Below are 13,515 nucleotides of genomic sequence, written 5' to 3'. Positions count from 1 at the left end.
AGTCATTTGGACTGCAAGCAGATCAAATCGGTCAATCCTAATGGAAATGAGTCCTGAATATTCATTGGAAGGACTGATGCTGAAGCTGCAGCTCCAGTCCTTTGGCCACCTGATGTGAAGAACTGACTCATTGGAAAAGACCTTGATGCTGGGAAGGATTGGGGGCAGTAGGAAAACATGATGACCAAGAACGAGATGGTTGGATGGCATCACCAACTAGATGGACATGAGTTTGAGCAACTTCTGGGAGTTGGTGATGGACAGGGAGGCCTGGCTTGCTGCAGTTCATGGGGTCACAAAGTGTTGGACACACTGAGTGACTGAATTGAACCTCACAGACTGTAGCACCAGGCCGTCTCAAGAAATGGGGTGAGAGCTGACCCTACTCAGAAATTCAGCAAGTGAGACAGTGAGTCCAGAATGTACCCCCTGTTTGTTTTCATATAAAAATAACATTCAGGGCTTCCCTGGTGGCTCAGTGGTAAAGAATCCACCTTTTAGTGTAGACACGGGTCTGATCCCTGCTCTGGGAAGATTCCACATGCTGAGGAGCAACTAAGCCTGCGTGCCACAACTTATGAGTCTGTACTCTATAGAGCCCGGGAGCTGCAACTACTGAAGCTGTCATGCCTAGAGCCTCTGCTCTGCAGTAAGAAAAGCCACAGCAATGAGAAGTCCAGGCACTGCAGCTAGAGAGTAGCCCCTGCTCTTTGCAACTAGAGAAAAGCCTGCCCAGCAATGGAGACCCAGCACAGCCAAAAGAAATAAATAGATAAATAAATAAAATTACATCTACATGGACACAACTAGAAGACATGCGTTTATCCTGTGGCCTTCTACACTCCTGGCACATTGAGGTCAAGAATGCCTCAGTCTAGGTGCTTAGTTTGGCTACCTTGCATCCATTTTAAATGCTGTTGTATTCAAGCAAACATGGACACATTCCAGACCCACTGTGTCATCTGCTACATCTCTGGGCAGGGCCAGCCCTCACTCACAAGGTGGCCAGAGGTACAGCCAGCGGGGGCTCAGGCTACTGGCCCTGATCTCATTTACACTTTCTGGTACTCCAGCCCTGGGATCAGGCAGGCAAAGAGAACCCAGAGCTGGCCGCCCAGAAATCCAGCAGATGAGATGGTGCCCCTCTTGGACAACCCCGTTTCCCCCTTTTCTTTGCCTGGGGTTAGTTCCTGACCGTCTTGCCTCACAGTCTGGTACGAGGGGCTCTGGTACCTCATCTGCAGTGTGGAGCAATGGCACTTCCGTTTCCGCTCAGACACACCTGTGTCCTGCAGTGGCGGCGTCTGTGGAAGGCCTCTTCGGGTCTGCCGTCAGCCAGCTGGCAACGCTAAGCAGCTTCCCTCGCAGGTATGAGCCAACCATTCCTCAATTAAGAAGATGGGCTTGGAGCAGGTGAACTTGGAAAATGGGGCAACCAAGACCCCTCCTCAGAACTCTTTTAGGACTCCCATCTGCATCAGGAGGAAGCCCAATCTTCTCACTGTGGCTCACAGAGCCTTTTGTGGCCTGGTTTGTCTTTACTTACAGGACTTCTTAGTCTCCTTCTCAGATTCCAACTTCTGGTTATAATGAATGCCTGGCAGTTCCCAGAACATGCCATAGTCTCTCTTGTTCTCAGAATTTGCAGTCTTGGCCATGCATTTCCTATGCCCTTCCCCACCTCTCTGTCCCTTTAATTCTTACATACTTTGGGGGGCTCAGCTAACACCTCACTTCCTGAAGTAGCCTTTCTGACCCCGCCCACTCAGATCCTGTTAGGAGCTATTTTCCTGCAAGCCACAGACACACTGCCTTTATCTCTATTTTGGCACAATTCTAATAGCCTGATTACTTGTCTGAACCCTGTCTCAATTCAGAGTAGCCACATTTCAAGCACTTGAGATGTGCTGGAAGTATAAGGCAGACACTGAGTTTCAAAGATTTTAATACAAAAAATGAAAAATAATTTTATAGTCTTCATAACGTTTTTTTAACATTGATTACTTGGGAAAGATTGAAGGCAAACGGAGAAGGGGACAACAGAGGATGAGATGCTTCGATAGTGCCACCGACTCAGTGGACGTGAATTTGAGCAAACTCCAGGAGATAGTGGAGGACAGAGGAAGCTGGCGGGCTACAGTCCATGGGGTTGCAAAGAGTCAGACACGACTTAGCAACTGAACAAGAACGAGAACAACGACAACACTTGTTGGAACGATAAGACTTAGGATATACTCAGTTAAATAAAACATACTCCTAATGTTAATTTCACTTGTATTTTTTTACTTCTTTGGCTACTAGAAATTTTACGATCACATATGAGGCTTTGCATTTGTGAGTTGTATCATATCTCCTTTGAACTATACTGGCCTAGAGTTTAGAGCCTGGCACATGGGTTGAGTGAATGAATTGGTGGATAGGTCTATGGGAAAGAGAAAGGGTGGGTGATTGTCTTCCAACCTCAGCCTTAGCTTATGTTGCTTTAAGAGCTGACTCTGTTTCAGGTATGACCCCATGGCCCTCTCGTGCTGAATGCTCTGAGTTGGGCAGTCTTCCAATAGGCCTGGATCCCCAAGGAATGGGGAAAACTGGGGTGAAATATGTTGCCTAGAGTCTATGGGCTCAGTCCTGCAGGCATATAGTGCACCTTGCCCACATTTTCAGTCATAAAATATTCACTTGACATCCTCAAGTGGGAACAGGACAGATGCTCATTTTGAAAAATTGTAGCGCCCTTCAATAACCATCAGGGGCATTTGCTCTCATTAGCAGTGGGTGAGGACACTTCTCTTACTGGAAACTTCTCATTTTATATTATCTTGATGTCGTAATTAAGATATGTTGATTGATTTGGAAATTTTCCAAGGCTCTGTACCCTTGCAGGACAAAGACCTCTTTTCTTAAAGACTATCTGTAGCTTTCTTTTGTGTATAGAACTTTGATTTGTTTCCCTCACTCTGTACTCAGTGGGGGTGATTGCGATTGCAAAGCCAGATTGGGAAGGGGAGTTGAGTAGACCATGCTTGTCACTGTGAGGTATCTTTGAACTTTGATTTTTTTGGGAAGATTTAGTGATTGCTTGGAACAACTGTGAGTATTGTGAGAACACAGTCTTCTGAGGTGCTAAGGCTCTAACTGAGCACAGAAATGCTTGAGTCTGGCTGACATCCTGAAAACCATATTCTTAGAACACAGAAGATTCAGGTTCTTATAATCACAGCCAGCATTTACATAGTACATTTATAATTTCACAGCACTTTCCCATGTAGTATCTCATTTGGTCCTTACATTTTATTGGTGCCTGTTAAACAAATCTCTGATTGAATTGCCTGTACTTAGAGGCTTTGATTTCTTCCTTCTCGCTGTTAAATGTCCTTAATCATGCTTTCAAGGCCCACTACTCTGTTAAAACTGCTCTGTCAAGGGTCACCCTGACCCACACATTGCTAAGTCCAATCATCAATTCAGTTTCCTCATTTTACTTGACCCATTTAGATTGTTTGACACAGTTGGTTGCTCTTTCCCTCTTGAAATTCTTTCTTCATTTGGCCCAATGAACGTCACACTTGCCCGGCTTTCTTCTGACCTCAAAAGCAGTTTGTTCTCCATCTCTCTGGCTGTTACCTCCACATCTCCCTGACTTTTAATCTTGGAGTCTTCTAGGTCTTAGATCTAAGACATTAAAAAAAAAATCTATGATCACTCCATTGGTGATTTCACCAAGACCCATGGTTTTAAATGTCCTCAATACACCAACTATTCTCTGAGCCTGGACCTCTGCTCTAAATTTCAGACTTATATATACCCCACTGCCTACACAATATTGCAACTCGCATGTCTGAAAAGCACCTCCACCGTTACATTCCCAAGCTGAGCCCGCGAACTTCCCCTCTAGACAGGCTCCCTCTGTGGTCTTTTTCCTCCCAGTTAATGCCGATGTCATTCTTCCATTTGCGAAGACCAGAGACGTCAGGCCCCTCTCTTGGTTTTCCAGCACATGGAAGATATCTTCACCTCTAACATAAAGTTTCGTCTAGAGCGTGACCACTGCTCACCATCTCCACTGCTGGCAATTGGCCCTGTTCACCGTCGTCCCTTGCCTGGATTATCACAGAAGTCTGACAACAGGCTCAGGACAGTCTCATCTCCCAAGAGTCGTCAGAGTGATTCTGCTCAAACAGAAACCAGGTCGCGTCATCCCTCTCCTCAAATGGCCCCCGCTTACCCAGAGACAAGGCAACGTCTCTGTAATGGTCTCAAAAGCTCAGTGCAATACGGCACTTCCTCTGACGCCACTGGCAGAACCCTTCTACCTCATTCCACGCCAGCCAGCCTGACCTCCACGTTGTGTCCCTCGATTCCAGGCAACACGTGTGCCCTGTGGGGTTGCCTTTGCTTTTCCCTGGATTTCTCTCCCCGCAGGGAGCCACACATCTTCTTCCTCCACCTCCTTTACACTTGACTCTTCCCATGTGCGTTCTCAGTCACTTCATGTCCAACTTTCCGACCCCACGGACTGTAGCCCGCCAGGCTCCTCTGTCCATGGGAGTCTCCAGGCAAGAATATTGGAGTGGGTTGCCATGCCCTCCTCCAGGGGATCTTCCCCTCTGCCAGGGACTGAACCCACATCTCCTGCATTACAGGTGGATTCTTTACTGCTGAGCCACCAGGGAAGCCCCTTCTGCCTACGTGGAACCCCAAAGCTCCCTGTTTCCTTTCCCTGCTATATTCTTTCTCCATGGCACTCAATACCATCTAACACACTATATATTATTTATTTGTATTTTTTATTGCCTGTCTTGCTTTAAAATGTTAGACCCATGAAGGTAGACATTTTAATTACTGTAACACCTGGCATCTGGAACACTGCCTGACACATAGGACACACTCATTAAAGATTTGTAAATAAATGAATGGTTTTATTAACTAAGGATTATTATTATTCTTTTCTCCCTTCTATGAATGAAAGAATTGGGAACTTAATAAGGAGCCAGAGACTTCCCTGGGGGTCAGTGGTTGAGACTCTGCACTCCCAATGCAGGGGGCCTGGGTTTGATCCCTGATCAGGGAAGTAGGTCCCACATACTGCAACTAAGAGTGTGTATGCTGCAACTAAAGGTGCTGGATGCAGCAACAAAGATCTCGAGTGCTGCAAAGACCCAGTGCGCTAAGACCCAGTGCAGGCAAATAAATTAAAAGAGAAGTAGTTAAAACAAAGGACCCAAAGGGATACCAAACATGTATTCACATCTACAGATCCCTACACATACCAAACAGAACAAAACTTAACTAAAAACAGGTGTGGCATAACCAATGTGTTTGACTAAAGGAAGGGGATCAGATGGAACACAGGGGCAAGATTATGTAGAGATTACTTATTTTTGGTAGTGGTTTGTCAGGTCACCAGAGGGCTGTAACTAAGCAAGAACTGGAAAAAATTCAGGTTAATGTTTTATACATGTTACTTATTTTTCAAATAGTCTTGGAAGCTTTTCATTAAATATTAATTTTCATGACATCAAAGTCACCATCATTCTAACGCTAAGCTTTACATCCTGTAAGAAAAGTTGAAACTGTAAAATGTCATTATATAGCAGCCAGAGTTGGAAATTCTTAAAAGCGAGATTAAATTAGAGGAGGTTCAGAGTCCCTCTCATCACAGTATTGCTGGCACCTTCAAGTTCTACTTGCCAGTTGTCAATGGCAGTTTGATTGGGCCAGGGAGAGTTCAAAGAGTACCTCTTCCAACCTGATGCTGCAAAGTCCATTTTTAGATGATACAGATTAGAAAATAAGGTTTCAAGTCTCATTTTGGGCTTTTACCTGCTATAGGAAGACTTTCTTGGGGCTTCCCAGGTGGCGCTAGTGGTAAAGAATCCACCTGCTAAAGCAGGAGACATAAGAGACTCAGGTTCGATCCCTGGCTTGGGAAGACCTCCTAGAGGAGGGCATGGCAACCCACTCCAGTATTCTTGCCTAGAGAATCCCATGGATAGAGGAGCCTGGCAAGCTACCGTCCATAGGGTCACAGAGTCAGACACGACTGAAGTGACTTAGCATGCATGCAGGAAGACTTTCTGCAGTTCAGTTCAGTTGCTCAGTCATGTTTGATTCTGCGACCCCATGGACCGCAGCATACCAGGCCTCCCTGTCCATCACCAACTCCCGGAGTTTACCCAAACTCATGTCCATTGAGTCTGTGATGCCATCCAACCATCTCATCCTGTGTTGTCCCCTTCCCCTCCTGCCTTCAATCCTTCCCAGCATCAGGGTCTTTTCAAATGAGTCAGCTCTTTGCATGAGGTGTCCAAAATATTGGTGTTTCAGCTTCAACATCAGTCCTTCCAATGAACACTCAGGACTGATCTCCTTTAGGATGGACTGGTTGGATCTCCTTGCAGTCCAAGGGACTCTCAAGAGTCTTCTCCAGCACCACAGTTGAAAAGCATCAATTCTATGGCATTCAGCTTTCTTTATAGTCCAACTCTCACATCCTTACATGACTACTGGAAAAACCATAGCTTTGACTAGACGGACCTTTGTTGGCAAGGTAATGTCTCTGCTTTCTTAAGCCCCCAGAGTTTGCTAGATGCCCCTTGCTGTAGTCAGGTTTGGCTTCATGGGCATGCCACCTGTATGGTCACACGGGGCTCCCTACTTACAAGGGCTTCACACTTAGCTTTACGCTTTGCTATCAATGTCTTAAAATTCTTAATCATTTTAAAATGAAGGAGCCCACATTTTCATTTTGCAGTGGGCCCACATGGGCCAAACCTCATTTTTAAGTCATAGCTGAGCTGGGTGGAGAGTGTTAAGTGGGGCTTAGGACGGACAAGGCAGGAGCCAACTTCAGGTATGTTTAAATGATCATAGATGAGGTTGGGTTATTCGATAGTTTTGTGATCATATTTGCATAAATTTCCTGCACATGTTTGGCTATGGCTTCATTTTATGATTCATTAAATTTTGTTCTGTTTAAATTGCAGTTTCAAAATTTGTCTCATTGTGTTCTGATAGTTTCCCCAAACTCATAAATCTAAGTTTAGTGATATGGCATGTAATCCTTGGTAATACATTCTAACACGATGCTATTCTTCTGATGAAATAGGGGAAATGCAATATCCAAATTGCCACATTTTTTTTTTTTTTTGAGGAAATTTACTTTGCCTCTGAAAAGCTGGTTTATCAAATCTAAAAGCATTAGCACAATAGCTGCATATCTAAAGGGACTATACCGGCTAGATAGGTCATGCACATAAAGGAAATAGACTGGGTGTGAATGATAGGCATGTGGCCAACTGGGGAACAGGCATGTGGTCTGAAGGGGCAGCTGCTTCGCCACTCAGGCTCACTGATACGGGGTATGTACATCTGCTGTTACCAGAACTCTCTTTTGCCCCCAAAGGAACTCCCAACATAGGAATTCATGTGAAATCTCTTGGTTTTTAAAAATGTGGGCTCAAATTAAATACCATGTGACCATTCTTGCAGAGGTGATTCTTTTTTATATATAATTTTATGTATCTGTGTTGATATTTGGTTGAGCCTGGTCTTCGTGCCACTCGGGCTTTCTCTAGTTGTGGCAGGTTGGGGTCGCTCCCTAGCTGCAGCGCATGGACTTCTCACGGCAGTGGCTTTCTTGCTGCAGAGCATGGGCTCTAGGGCACTCGGGCTTCTGTAGTTGCGGCATGTGAGCTCAGTAGTAGCAGCTCCCAGACTCCAGAGCCCAGGCTCAGTATTTGTGGCACATGGGCTTACTTGCTCTGCAGCACATGGGATCTTCTCGGACCAAGGATCAAACCCATGTCCCCTGAATTGGTAGGTGGATTCTTTACCACTGAGCCACCAGGGAAGCCCTTAGAGATAATTCTTAACATGATTCCCTCCCTTTGTTCCAAATGGTTCTGAAATAGTTTTCCTTTGTCTTACATGATAAAACCTTTAAAGAAAAAGAAAAAGAAATCTGTAATTTCATTTTGAAGATCTTTAGAGAGAACGTCTGTAACATTTAACACTTATGAAGAAATGTTAAATTTGAAATCTAATGACAGCAACTCACCTGCTTGGCTAACCTCCTGTCAGTGGGAAGGGGCAGCTTCCGATGTTGGTACAGCTTCTGATGTTTCTGTAACCTCCAGAAGCTTCTCCATCATAGCAATAGAAGTATAATGTAAACCCCATAAGGTGTCAGGTTTTTTCCTAGGAGTTCCATTAAAAAATTTAAAGAAAAGACAGGTAAAATGAATTATAATAAAATATTTTATTAAATTCAATAAATCTAAAATATTACCATTACAACCGGTGATCAGTATAAAAATTACTAATGAGATATTTTACATTCTTTTCTTTTATACTAAGTCTTTGAAATCCAGTGTGTGTTTTATACTTACAACACACTTAGGTACGTACCAGCCACATTTCAACTGCTCAGAGGACACACGTGGCTAGTAGCTACCATATTGAAAGCTCAGGTTTGACATGTCCTGCTGTGATTACATGTCCCAAGCCACTCAGCTAGGAAGTTGGTAGATCCAGTAGTTTTGCTCAGTATTTTAGATTCTTTGTCCTTTTCACTACATGAACTTGTCTCTAAGTGCAGAATTCTGACACCTTGCTTGGGCTTGGCATTTATAGGGTTTGAGAAGTTTCAAGCAAGGAGGTAATGGAAACAGAAAAATAAAAGATGGGATGAAATCTGAAAATGCTGCAGGAGTGGCAGGGGTCACAACTGGAATTTCCAGGTGACAACTTCTCGTATATGTAGAAAGTGTGCCTCTTTTTCACCATGAGAGGTGTATGAGGCTGAAAGTGGGCAAGTAACGCTGGGGAAAATGGGATGGCTGCTATTATAACCTCTGGTTTGGGTGAGAGGCAGGCAGACCTTCTGCAGTAGGGCAGATAAGCAAGAGGAGGAAGCTTCACCTTGGGTTGGAGAAACCAACTTAACCAGCCTTTAAAAGGATGACTGGGGTGATGTACAATATCCAACCGGCGTGGAAAATACAGTTGCTGCTGTGGGGTGAAGTGAAAGCAGTGGTTAGGAGACAGCAAGAGGAAGTTATGGGCCAGTCCTCAGTCCCAAGTCTCTGGGCAGAGTCTCTCTGGAGGGGTCCAAAGATAAGTCTGGGATCCTGCGCTTCCCATGTCCACTGGACTCTGATGGTGGTCTTTCCTGACTGTACACAGACATCCCTAAGGAAAACAGTTTTGAATACACTTGTGGCTCATTAGGAGTTTCCCGGGTGGCTCAGTGGTTAAAGAATCTGCCTGCAGTGCAGGTGATGTGGGTTCAGTCCCTGGGTTGGGAAGATTTCCTGGAGGAGAGGATGACAACCACTCCAGCATTCTTTCCTGGAATATTCCATGGGCAGAGGAGCCTCTCAGGCTACAGTCCATGGGGTCAAAAAGATTCAGACACAATTGAAGTGACTGAACACGTGGCCTATTAGTGCAAGCTCTATCTTTTGAGGGTGTACAATTTCTCTTTTTCCTAAAAAATTAGCATATGTTAGCTTTTAAAACTTTTTTTGGTTATTGTTTTTGCTTTTCAGCATTTGCACAGAACTTTGCACTGGTTTCCATCAGTTGCTCTTTGGACTAGCTTGGTTCTGCACTGGGTCAACATTGATGATTTTGCTGCAGATTAAGAAAGTAAGCATTTGGTTGGAAAATCCTGTATTTCGAAGGTGGAATTTTCTAAACCATGATCGGGTGGTGGTGGTTTAGTTGCTTAGGGAATTAGAATGTTTGGGTCAAGCTGAAGAAAACTTTGGGCTTCCCAGGTGGTAAAGAATCTATCTTCCAATGCAGGAGACATAAGAGACGTGGGTTCAACTTCTGGGTTGGGAAGATTCCCTGGAGGAAGCCATGGAAACTCACTCCAGGATTCTTGCCTGGAGAATCCCATGGACAGAGGAGCCTGGCAGGCTATGGTCCATAGGGTGGCAAGGAGCTGGACATGACTGAAGAGTCTTAGTGTGCATGCATGCATGAGAAGCAACCTTAGGAAATGACCTAAGTGTTAGGGTGGCTACATGAGATCACAGGGGCATGACCAGCACCATGACCTTGGAGAGAATTCAGGTTGCCTGAGTTCTTATACTCTTGTAATTTCTCTTGCTGGGAACTCACTCCCTTTTCTCCAATAATTTAAAAAATTCGCAATTCTTGACAGTTCTTGAATCAACTCATTCATTCATTTGTTCACTCATGTATTTATTAAATATGTCCCTTTTCAGTTGCAGATGTCTATTGGACACCAAGTACCATGCACCTGGCTAGGTACTGGAGGTTCGAAACCAACAAGGTCTCTATCTTCTGTCTCCATCCTTAAGAAGCTCATCACCTGGCTTATGTTCCCACATCAACCCACTCAGCCTGGGTCCCCATCACCCATTCTGTCACTCCTCAGTATTCATGTAATTAGTTTCAGGTCCAATCTGTTGTTTTCATTCCTAGGATACTCTCTGAAGGAAACTGCCTCCCCTTGAGTGACAAGACATTTTCATGATCAAAAATTATACTTTCTTCTTTCTTTTTAAATCTTCACAGGGCTTAATACTTTGTACAGAGTGGGGTCTGATACACATTTTCAACGAAGGCCCAATACCCATTGTTAACCTTCTTTTGAGGGTACCTGAATGATGTCAGTTGATTATTACATTTTACATATCATTTCTGAGTATTGCTAATAGAGATTTGAGGGTTGTTGGGGATGGGGTCAGCAGATAAGGAAAATGTCACCCCAACACTACCTCTGTGGTCAGTCTGTTGACTAAACATGGTCTCTATTGTCCTTTTATAGATCAGATACCCTAGGACACTGTCTTCTGAAAGTACCATGGTATGTTTGACATTGCTTTTTAATGATGGGGAATTGAATTAAAGCTTTATCTAGATGGCTATTTTTATTGTGTATTGCAATTTTTCAAGAAGTACAGCTTTAGGAAGTTCCCGTAATGAAATGCACACACAGTAACTTTCCTTCAAGCTGTCAGTGAAGAATGCATTGTTACTCAAGTGAATTTCGGTGACCTCTTACTCTAGAGAGAGCCCAGTGTCGGAACAAATTTTTATAAATAATGCACTGTTTGCTTTGCAGTGCTGATAACCAAGAGGCTTGCTGTTTCTTAGGACAAAGGCATTTGCAGAGGAACTGATCAAACTCTTATTATTAATAATCTCATTACTGAGTCATCACCAATGCTTTTGTGCCTTTGCTGCTACCAAAATGCACAGAATCTGAGAACTACATAGGCACACAGCAGCTTGTGAGCACAGTGGCGGTGTGGGGGCTGCCTTTCCTGTCTAGGGCACACTTGGGTTTGAGAGAATTGCTGTCTCATTTCCGCAGGAATGCAACCCCTCTGGAAGGGGGTCTCTGAAAGGATTGGCCATAGAGGGCCCCGAAGGTAGTCATGACTACCAGCTACCATTGTTAATGAGATTTTTTTTTTTTTTTGACAAGAGCACTGACATGCTCCTTGAAAAAAGGAACAAGGAGAGCTCATTATAGCCACAGACAGAGGCTACTAGCAAATGAGAGGAGATTTTGCCCTTTGCTTTGGTGGGAAGCAGGAAGAAGAGGGAAACTGGATGGGAGAGAGAGAAAAGCTCTCCTCCCTGTCTCCATATGCATAGTGTTCATCTCAGGATCGTAGATTTGTTGCCTTCTGGGACCCGAGAGTGGGCTCATGTCTAACGTTTGGAAATGCATTGTCTGGGGAGACACATGCGTGACAAAGCAAGAGACTTTATTGGGAAAAGGTGTCCAGGTGGAGAGCCGCAGGGTGAGGGGGCCCAGGAGAACCGCTCCTCTCGGTGGCTCGCTGGCTCAGGTTTTATGGTGATGGGATTAGTGTCTGGGTGGTCTCTGGCCAGTCATTCTGACTCAGGGTCCTTGCTGGTGGCCTGTGCATCACTCAGTGAAGATGGATTCCAGCCAGAAGGAATTTGGGAGGTTAGTAAGACATAGGGACTGATGTCACCTCTCTCCATTCGACCTTTCCTGAGTTCTTCCAGTTGGTGATGACTTGTTAGTTCTGCGTTCCTTGCCAGGACCTCCTGTTGGAAGAGAACTCATGCAGTGGTTACCCCCTTGCCTGGCCGGGGTGGGCGGTTTCAGTTGGTGGTTCCCTTAACAGACTCAGCGCACCGATTTCTACTCTGCTTCTCTTCTCTTGGGTCAGACATCTCAGCAGCTGGAACACTGAGGCCAAGGCTGAACTGCTTCCCATGGAGAACAGTGAGTTTTGAGTCTCACACTCTTGCCCAGGAGGCCCTGTCCAGGTGTAGCCAGCAGCCTTCAGCAGTCAGGTTCTCAGACAAAGCACAGGACAGCCAATGTAAATCAAATGTTAAATAAGCAATCTATAATCACTTTAGTATATGTTTGTTCCAAATCTATTACATGGAATAGACTTATACTAAAAAAATGATTTGTTATTTGTCTGAAATTTTGGACTAGATGTCTTGTATTTTTGTTTGCTACATCTGACAACCCATCCTAGGGCAAATGAGAGGTAAGGGCTTCAAAACACTCTTCCTAATTTTATAAATTAGGAGTTTGGATTAACACATACACACTACTATATATAAAATATGTAAACAATAAGGACCTACTATATACAGCACAGGGGACTTTATAATATCTTGCAAAAACCTATAGTGGAAAAGAATATGGAAAAGAATATACATATACATACACACACATACGTGTACACAAAAATATATAAAAATTTGAACCACTCTGCTGTATACCTCAGACTAATACATTATAAATCAACTATACTTCAATAAAGAAAGGAAAAAAGAGCCCACCTCCTATCCCCTAACAGCTGGCCGTGGATGTGTCTCAGTCGTTCAGTTTGTTCAACTCTTTGTGGCCCCATGAACTGTAGCCCTCCAGGCTCTGCTGCCCAGGGGTTCTCTAGGCAAGAACACTGGAGTGGGTAGCCATTTCCTTCTCCAGGGCATCTTCCTGACCCAGGCCATGGACCCCCTGTCCCTGACCTCAGTCTTCTTTGCAGACTGCCTTGGAGCAGATAATGTAGACAGAAAGCTTCTGGGAAAATGCTTGTGATCTTCCTGGGTCTGCTCTAACTGCCTCTGATCGCCACGTCCACCTGAATGCAGGTATGAAGCTGGCCGCAGAAGGCATCTGTGTGGCTGGACAGGTGTGTTTCAGTGGGAGAGGCAGCAATGATAGGCTGCATGGTGGGAGTGGGGTGGACCCTAAAGCCTGGGGGACTGGTGTGGGTTAGGGTCTAGTTAGCACTTTGGGTCAGGGGGTTGCGTGGGGCATGCACCCAGGGATGCCGTCCCAGGGTGCCTTGAGTGTACCCTTTCCCTCTGGCTCTTCCTTCCCTCACTCTCTATTCATTCGTTCATTCATTCATTCATTCTTATTTTTCCTGCTCATCCCCTCCCCCGTATTGAATCACGTACTAAGAGTTTAAGATCCTGTTTCTCACAAGAACACGGTGTTCATTCTGAGTTTGTGCAGCCTCTGAGGTG

This window comes from Giraffa tippelskirchi, chromosome 12 (assembly GCF_054371585.1).
Source record: "Giraffa tippelskirchi isolate mGirTip1 chromosome 12, T2T-mGirTip1v1.2.pri, whole genome shotgun sequence".
NCBI lineage: Eukaryota > Metazoa > Chordata > Mammalia > Artiodactyla > Giraffidae > Giraffa > Giraffa tippelskirchi.
Note: the sequence above shows the minus strand (reverse complement) of the source record.